The 7,251-nt window shown below is 45.2% G+C and overlaps 1 protein-coding gene across 3 annotated transcripts in view; it reads left to right on the forward strand.

Moving 5' to 3' along the window:
* LOC112072131 (diamine acetyltransferase 1-like) overlaps positions 1 to 7,251 on the forward strand; it is a 61,226-nt gene that overhangs the window by 40,152 nt on the left and 13,823 nt on the right. Inside the window, exon 1 of one of the 3 annotated variants that reach the window (XM_024139554.2) lies at positions 1,862 to 1,935. The exons of the other annotated variants lie outside the window; for them this stretch is intronic. The gene's annotated coding sequence lies outside the window, so the exon portion shown is untranslated. Of the gene's footprint in view, positions 1 to 1,861; positions 1,936 to 7,251 lie in introns of those variants that run through there. 3 annotated transcript variants of the gene reach the window in all.

Below are 7,251 nucleotides of genomic sequence, written 5' to 3' on the forward strand. Positions count from 1 at the left end.
GGTTTGAAACTGTATCTGAATATAACTTTTTCCAAAAGAGGGGTTTCATATTTTGCCTCAACACTGAGCTTTGATAGTAAATATGGTAGGTGAAGTCTTTCAACAAAAGCACTGGTTTAATTCAAACCCAGACCGAGAAGCCCATACATAGGAAAGGAGTGGGCGGAGTGCCTGGGCAGGAGAGGCTAACTAGGAAAGGAGTGGGCGAGTGCCTGGCAGGGGGCAACCTAGGAAAGGAGTGGGCGAGTGCCTGGCAGGGCTACCTAGGAAAGGAGTGGGCGAGTGCCTGGCAGGGGCTACCTAGGAAAGCATGTTGGCGAGTGCCTGGCAGGGGGCTACTAGGATAGGAGTGGGCGAGTGTCTGGCAGGGGGCTACCTAGGATAGGAGTGGGTGAGTTTCTGGCAGGGGGCTACCTAGGAAGGAGTGGGGGAGTGCCTGGCAGGGGCTACTAGGAAAGGAGTGGGTGAGTGCCTGGCAGGGGCTACCTAGGAAGGAGTGGGTGAGTTTCTGGCAGGGGGCTACCTAGGAAGGAGTGGCTGAGTGCCTGGCAGGGGGCTACTAGGATAGGAGTGGGTGAGTTCTGGCAGGGGGCTACCTAGGAAAGGAGTGGGTGAGTCTGGCAGGGCTACCTAGGAAAGGAGTGGGTGAGTTCTGGCAGGGGGCTACCTAGGATAGGAGTGGGTGAGTTTCTGGCAGGGGGCTACCTAGGAAGGAGTGGGAGTCTGGCAGGGCTACTAGGATAGAGTGGGTGAGTTTCTGGCAGGGGGCTACCTAGAAGGAGTGGGTGAGTTCTGGCAGGGGGCTACCTAGGAAGGAGTGGGTGAGTTTCTGGCAGGGGCTACCTAGGAAAGGAGTGGGTGAGTTTCTGGCAGGGGGCTACCTAGGATAGGAGTGGGTGAGTTTCTGGCAGGGGCTACTAGGATAGGAGTGGGTGAGTTTCTGCAGGGGGCTAACTAGGAAGGAGTGGGTGAGTTTCTGGCAGGGGGCTACCTAGGAAAAGGAGTGGGTTGAGTTTTCTGGCAGGGGGCTAACAGAGTGTGACTCATGGCGCTATAGGAGTAGGGTGGTGTTCTGGCAGGGGGCTACTAGAATAGTGAGTGGGTGAGTTGCTGGCAGGGGCTACCTAGGGAAAAGGAGGGCGTGAGTTTCTGGCCAGGGGGCTAAACTAGGATTAGGAGGTGGGTTGAGTGTTTCTGGCAGGGAGGCTAACTAGGATTAGGAAGGAGTGGGTGAGTTTCTGGCAGGGGGCTACCTAGGATAGGAGTGGGTGAGTTTCTGGCAGGGGGCTAACTAGGATAGGAGTGGGTGAGTGCCTGGCAGCGCCACCATCTCTTGGCAGCCTCCATGAGTAGAGTGTATCCCTCATCATTGACCTCCTCCAGATTGGCGCCCCTCTCGATCAGCCAGCTATACGTGTGTGTGTGTGTCCCACACAGGCCGCCAAAAGATTCAGCAGGCATGTTGACCTGTGCCCCTTCTGTCCAACAGCAGCCAGTGTGTACTCAACATACAATCTTCCATGAGTGCTGTGTGCATCTCATCAGCCCCAGCCTCTAACAGGAAACGCCATGTCCAGGTGCCCTGTGTGTCTGGACAAGAGGAACAATGATAAACAATGCTCTGGGTGTTTCTTCCTTACAATTACATGTCCTGTTTTAACATTCCCTCTTTGTCAGAAGTGACAATATTAGATCACTAATGCAATGTGTCAGATGTCTCCTGTGTGGGTTTGTATGGTGTTACACATGGAGTGATGCACACCTTTGCTCATGAGGAACTGTACAGAACACAGGTGTCCCCCTCTGGCTGCGTTCATCAGAGGGATTCTGGTTATAAGACAAACAGGAGTGAGTGAAGTGGACACACGGAAACTCATGAGCAGCAATGTATCCAGAGAGAGAGACACGGTAGACAGCATGTGAATGACTGAATAGGTTAGTGGCAATATGTAACTTATTGGGCGACACAACCAAATGTTAGTTATAGATCTGTTATTCTCATTGAAAGCAAGTCTAAYAAGCAGCAGATCTGTTGTATGCTATTTCTATGCTTCCCATTTTTGCATATTTTACTTTCGGTTTGTACAGCAGATTCAAAAAGCTGAAAATACAATATTTTTYGTTTTGGAAATATATTTCACAGCGGTTTAAATGGTACAATGATTCTCTARACTAGATTATTTTGTCACAAACTGAAATTAGGCAAACTTTTAGAATTTTAGCAACCAGAAAATGGACAAGCAATTTCTGTATAGTGCAACTTTAAGTAACACATGGTGATTTATGAAGTTATACTTAGCTAGCTACCTATCATGAGCTAGCTAGCTACAGGTTGAAAGTCAGAAGGTTTACATACACTTAGGTTGGAGTCATTAACGTTTTTCAACCACTCCACAAATGTCTTGTTAACAAACTATCGTTTTGGAAAGTCGGGTTAGACATCTACTTTGTGCATGACAAGTCATTTCTCCAACAATTGTTTACAGACATTATTTCACTTATTCATGTATCACAATTCCAGTTTACATACACTAAGTTTGACTGTGCATTTAAACAGCTTGAAAATTCCAGAAAATGTCATGACTTCAGAGCTTCTGATAGGCTAATTGACATCATTTTGAGTCAATTGGAGGTGTACCTGTGGGTATGTAGTTCAAGGCCTACCTCAAACTCAGTGCCTCTTTGCTTGACATCAGTGGAAAAATCAAAAAGAAAATCAGCCAAGACCTAAAAAAAAAATTTGTAAGACCTCCACAACTCTGGTTAATCCTTGGGAGCAAATTTCAAACACCTGAAGGTACCACGTTCATGCTGGTCAAACAATAGTACGCAAGTTATAAACCCATGGAACCACTCAGTCGTCATACTGCTCAGGAAAGAGACGCGTTCGGTCTCCTAGAGATGAACGTACTTGTGTGAAAAGTCAAATCAATCCCAGAACAACAGCAAAGGACCTTGTGAAGATCGCTGGAGGAAGCAGGTTACAAAAAGTATCTATATCCACAGTTAAAATGAGTTCTATAAGCACCATACTGAAAGGCCGCTCAGCAAGGGAAGGAAGCCCACTACTCCAAAAACCACATTAAAAAAGACCAGACTACGGCTTTTGTAACGCACATGGGGACAAAAGGATCGTAGCTTGGTTTGGCAGAAATGTCCTCTGGTCTGATGAAACAAAAAATATAACTGTTTAGCCGTAATGACCATCGTTATGTTTGGAGGAAAAAGAAGAGGGAGGCTTGCAAGCCGAAGAACACCATCCAAACCATGAAGGCACGGGGTGGCAGCATCATGTTGGGGGTGCTTTGCTGCAGAGGACTGGTGCACTTCAGTGAAGTAGATTGGCATCAATGAGGGAGGAGAATTATGTGGATATATTGAAGCAACAAATCGCAAGACATCAGTCAGGAAGTAAAGCTTGTTGCAAATGTGGGTCTTTGCAAATGGACAATGACCCCAAGCATACTTCCAAAGTTGTGGCAAAATGGCTTAAGGACAACAAAGTCAAGGTATTGGAGTGGCCATCGCAAAGCCCTGACCTAAATCCCATAGAACATTTGTGGGCAGAACTGAAAAAGCATGTGTGAGTAAGGAGGCTTACAAACCTGACTCAGTTACACCAGCTCTGTCAGGAGGAATGGGCCACAATTCACCCAACTTATTGTGGGGAGCTTGTGGAAGGCTACCTGAAACGTTTGACCCAAGTTAAACAATTMAAAGGCAATGCTACCAAATACTAATTGAGTGTATGTAATATTCTGACCCACTGGGAATGTGATGAAAGAAATAAAAGCTGAAATAAATCTCTAGTATTATTCTGACATTTCACATTCTTAAAATAAAGTGGTGATCCTAACTGACCTAAGACATGGCATTTTTACTAGGATAACGTCAGCTTTCTTTAGCTTTCTCTTGAAGTCAGACTATGTTAGCTAGCTAGCTCTGGATGAGGGAAATTGGAGTCGTTGTCCACGAAGCAGCACTACAGCTGTCTAGCTCCCGCCTATCCTTTTTTGGATTGGTGGATACATCTCATTATTTTAATACTTTTTTGGAATTTTCAATGAGGGTTGTTMATGTCAACGGCCTATATTCAGTGGAGAGATGCTATGCTACTAGTCTCATGTCATGAATGTGCATAGCCATCTCGGGACCACTCCGATGTAAAGTGTCCTACTAAAATCAGTACACTCGTAACAACTTAAGCATTACAAAACTTCTATTGGCTCAAATACACCTAACGTATCAAATAAGCAATTTTTGGGGTGACCAAATTCAACACTCTTAACTCTTCCGCAGTAATCTCGTACACCCAGGTACTTCTCTGCAGCTACCACCTACACTCATTAAAAACCCACTACACCATTCCACTACTTTGACCCTATCTGCACCTGCACCATGCCGATGGCCTGGGAGGACAGGATACCACCCCTCAACACACCCTATAACTTCTGAAGTAAAATCTGATATACCCAAATACTTCTCTGCAGCTGCCACCACGTCACTAACACCAGGAATTTTTCAACTTCAATTGCTCCACCTCCACACTTAACGCTACCCCAGAAATCCCTCCTTTCAACGGTGCCCTATTCCTAAGAGGCCGGTTGGAAGTACTGCCAAATTATCTAAAACGAAATTGGTGGTGGCTTATGGTGGACATTCCTACGGTCAGCATGCCAATTGRACGCTCCRTCAACTTGAAACACCTGTGGCATTGTGTTGTGTGACAAGACTGCACATTTTAGAGTGGCCTTTTATTGTCCCCAGCACAAAGTGCACCTATGTAATGATCATGCTGTTTAATCAGCTTCTTGATATGCCACACCTGTCAGGTGAATTGATTATCTTGGCGAAGGAGAAATTATCACTAACAGGGATGTTAACAAGATTTGAGAAGCTTTTCTTTTTTAGATCAGCTTTAATATTGTAGATTCCATCAATGTAATTGTCTGCATCATTTCCAATCCCATAAAATTATATATAATTTWAATTTTTTGTGTGTGTGTACACACACTTGATTTTATATATTTATTTCCCCTYACCCTACCACCKCTCCCCTAATTAGAGTAAAAMAATGGACAACACTTAGGCTTCTACTTCCAGCTTATACATACTATATACATTTTACAATAGTTATATTTTGTTTGTTTATAGTCCCCATCTTTCAGCTACCCTTAACTCCTATCTATCTCTGAAGACCATCCAGTTTTGATTTCTATTTGCCGATAAGTCAGCCAAAAAGAAACGTCCCTTTTTCAGGGACCCTGTCTTTCAAAGATAATTCTTAAAATCAAATGCCTTCACAGATCTTTCATTGTAAAGGTTTAAACACTGTTTCCCATGCTTGTTCAATGAACCATGAACAATTAATGAACTGCACCTGTGGGAACGGTCGTTAAGACACTAACAGCTTACAGACAGTAGGCAATTAATGTCACATGTATTGAAAAACTTAGGACACTAAAGAGGTATTTCTGCTGACTCTGAAAAACACCAAAAGAAAGATGCCCAGGGTCCCTGCTTATCTGTGTGAACGTGCCTTAGGCATGCTGCAAGGAGGTTGCAGATGTGGCCAGGGCAATAAATTGCAATGTCCGTACTGTGAGACGCCTAAGACAGCTCTACGGGGAGACAGGATGGACAGCTCATCGTCCTCGCAATGGCAGACCACGTGTAACACCTGCACAGGATCGGTACATCCGAACATCACACCTGCGGGACAGGTACAGGATGGCAACAACTGCCCAAGTTACACCAGGAARGCACAATCCCTCCATCGGTGCTCAGACTGTCCGCAATAGGCTGAGAGAGGCTGGACTGAGGACTTGTAGGCCTGTTGTAAGGCTGGTCCTCACCAGACATCACCGGCAACAACGTCGCCTACAGGTCCGTCGATAGATTGGACTGGCAAAACGTGCTTTTCACTGACGAGTTGTGGTTGTCTCACCAGGGGTGATGGTCAGATTTGCATTTATTGTTGAAGGAATGAGCATTACACCGAGGCCTGTGCTCTGGAGTGGGATCGATTTATAGAGGTGGAGGGTCCGTCATGGTCCCGTGTGGCCCAGTTGGTAGAGCATGGCGCTTGCAACGCCAGGGTTGTGGGTTCATTCCCCACGGGGGACCAGGATGAATATGTATGAACTTTCCAATTTTGTAAGTCGCTCTGGATAAGAGCGTCTGCTAAATGACTTAAATGTAAATGTAAATGTCATGGTCTGGGGCAGTGTGTCACAGCATCATCGGACTGCGCTTGTCATTGCAGGCAATCTCAATGCTGTGCGTTACAGGGAAGACATCCTACTCCCTCGTGTGGTACCCTTCCTGCAGGTTCCTCCTGACATGACCCTCCAGCATGACAATGCCACCAGCCATACTGCTCGTTCTGTGCATGATTTCCTGCATAACAGGAATGTCAGTGTTCTGCCATGGCCAGCGAAGAGCCCGGATCTCAATCCCATTGAGCACGTCTGGGACCTGTTGGATTGGAGGGTGAGGGCTAGGGCCATTCCCCCAGAAATGTCTGGGAACTTGCAGGTGCCTTGGTGGAWGAGTGGCGTAACATCTCACAGCAAGAACTGGCAAATCTGGTGCTGTCCATGAGGAGGAAATGCACTGTGGTACTTAATGCAGCTGGTGGCCACACCCGAGATACTGACTGTTACTTTTGATTTTGATCCCCCCTTTGTTCAGGGAAACATTATTAAATTTCTGTTAGTCACATGTCTGTGGAACTTGTTCAGTTTATGTATCAGTTGTTGAATCTTGTTATGTTCATACAAGTATTTACACGTTAAGTTTGCTGAAAATAAACACAGTTGACAGTGAGAGAACGTTACTTTTTTTTGCTGTGTTTACACTACCGGTCAAAAGTTTTAGAACACCTACTCATTCAAGGGTTTTTCTTTTCTTTTTACTATTTTCTACATTGTAGAATAATAGTGAAGACATCAAAACTATGAAATAACACATGGAATCATGTAGTAACCAAAAAAAGTGTTAAACAAATCCAAATATATTTGATATTCTTCAAATAGCCACCCTTTGCCTTGATGACAGCTTTGCACACACACTTGGCATTCTCTCAACCAGCTTCATGAAGTAGTCACCTGGAATGCATTTCAATTAACAGGTGTGGCTTCTTAAAAGTTAATATGTTTGAGCCAATCAATTGTGTTGTGACAAGGTAAGGGGGGTATACCGATGATAGCCCTATTTGGTTAAAGACCAAGTCCATATTATGGCAAGAAC

Source organism: Salvelinus sp. IW2-2015, unplaced genomic scaffold (genome assembly GCF_002910315.2).
Source record: "Salvelinus sp. IW2-2015 unplaced genomic scaffold, ASM291031v2 Un_scaffold1830, whole genome shotgun sequence".
Classification (NCBI taxonomy): domain Eukaryota; kingdom Metazoa; phylum Chordata; class Actinopteri; order Salmoniformes; family Salmonidae; genus Salvelinus; species Salvelinus sp. IW2-2015.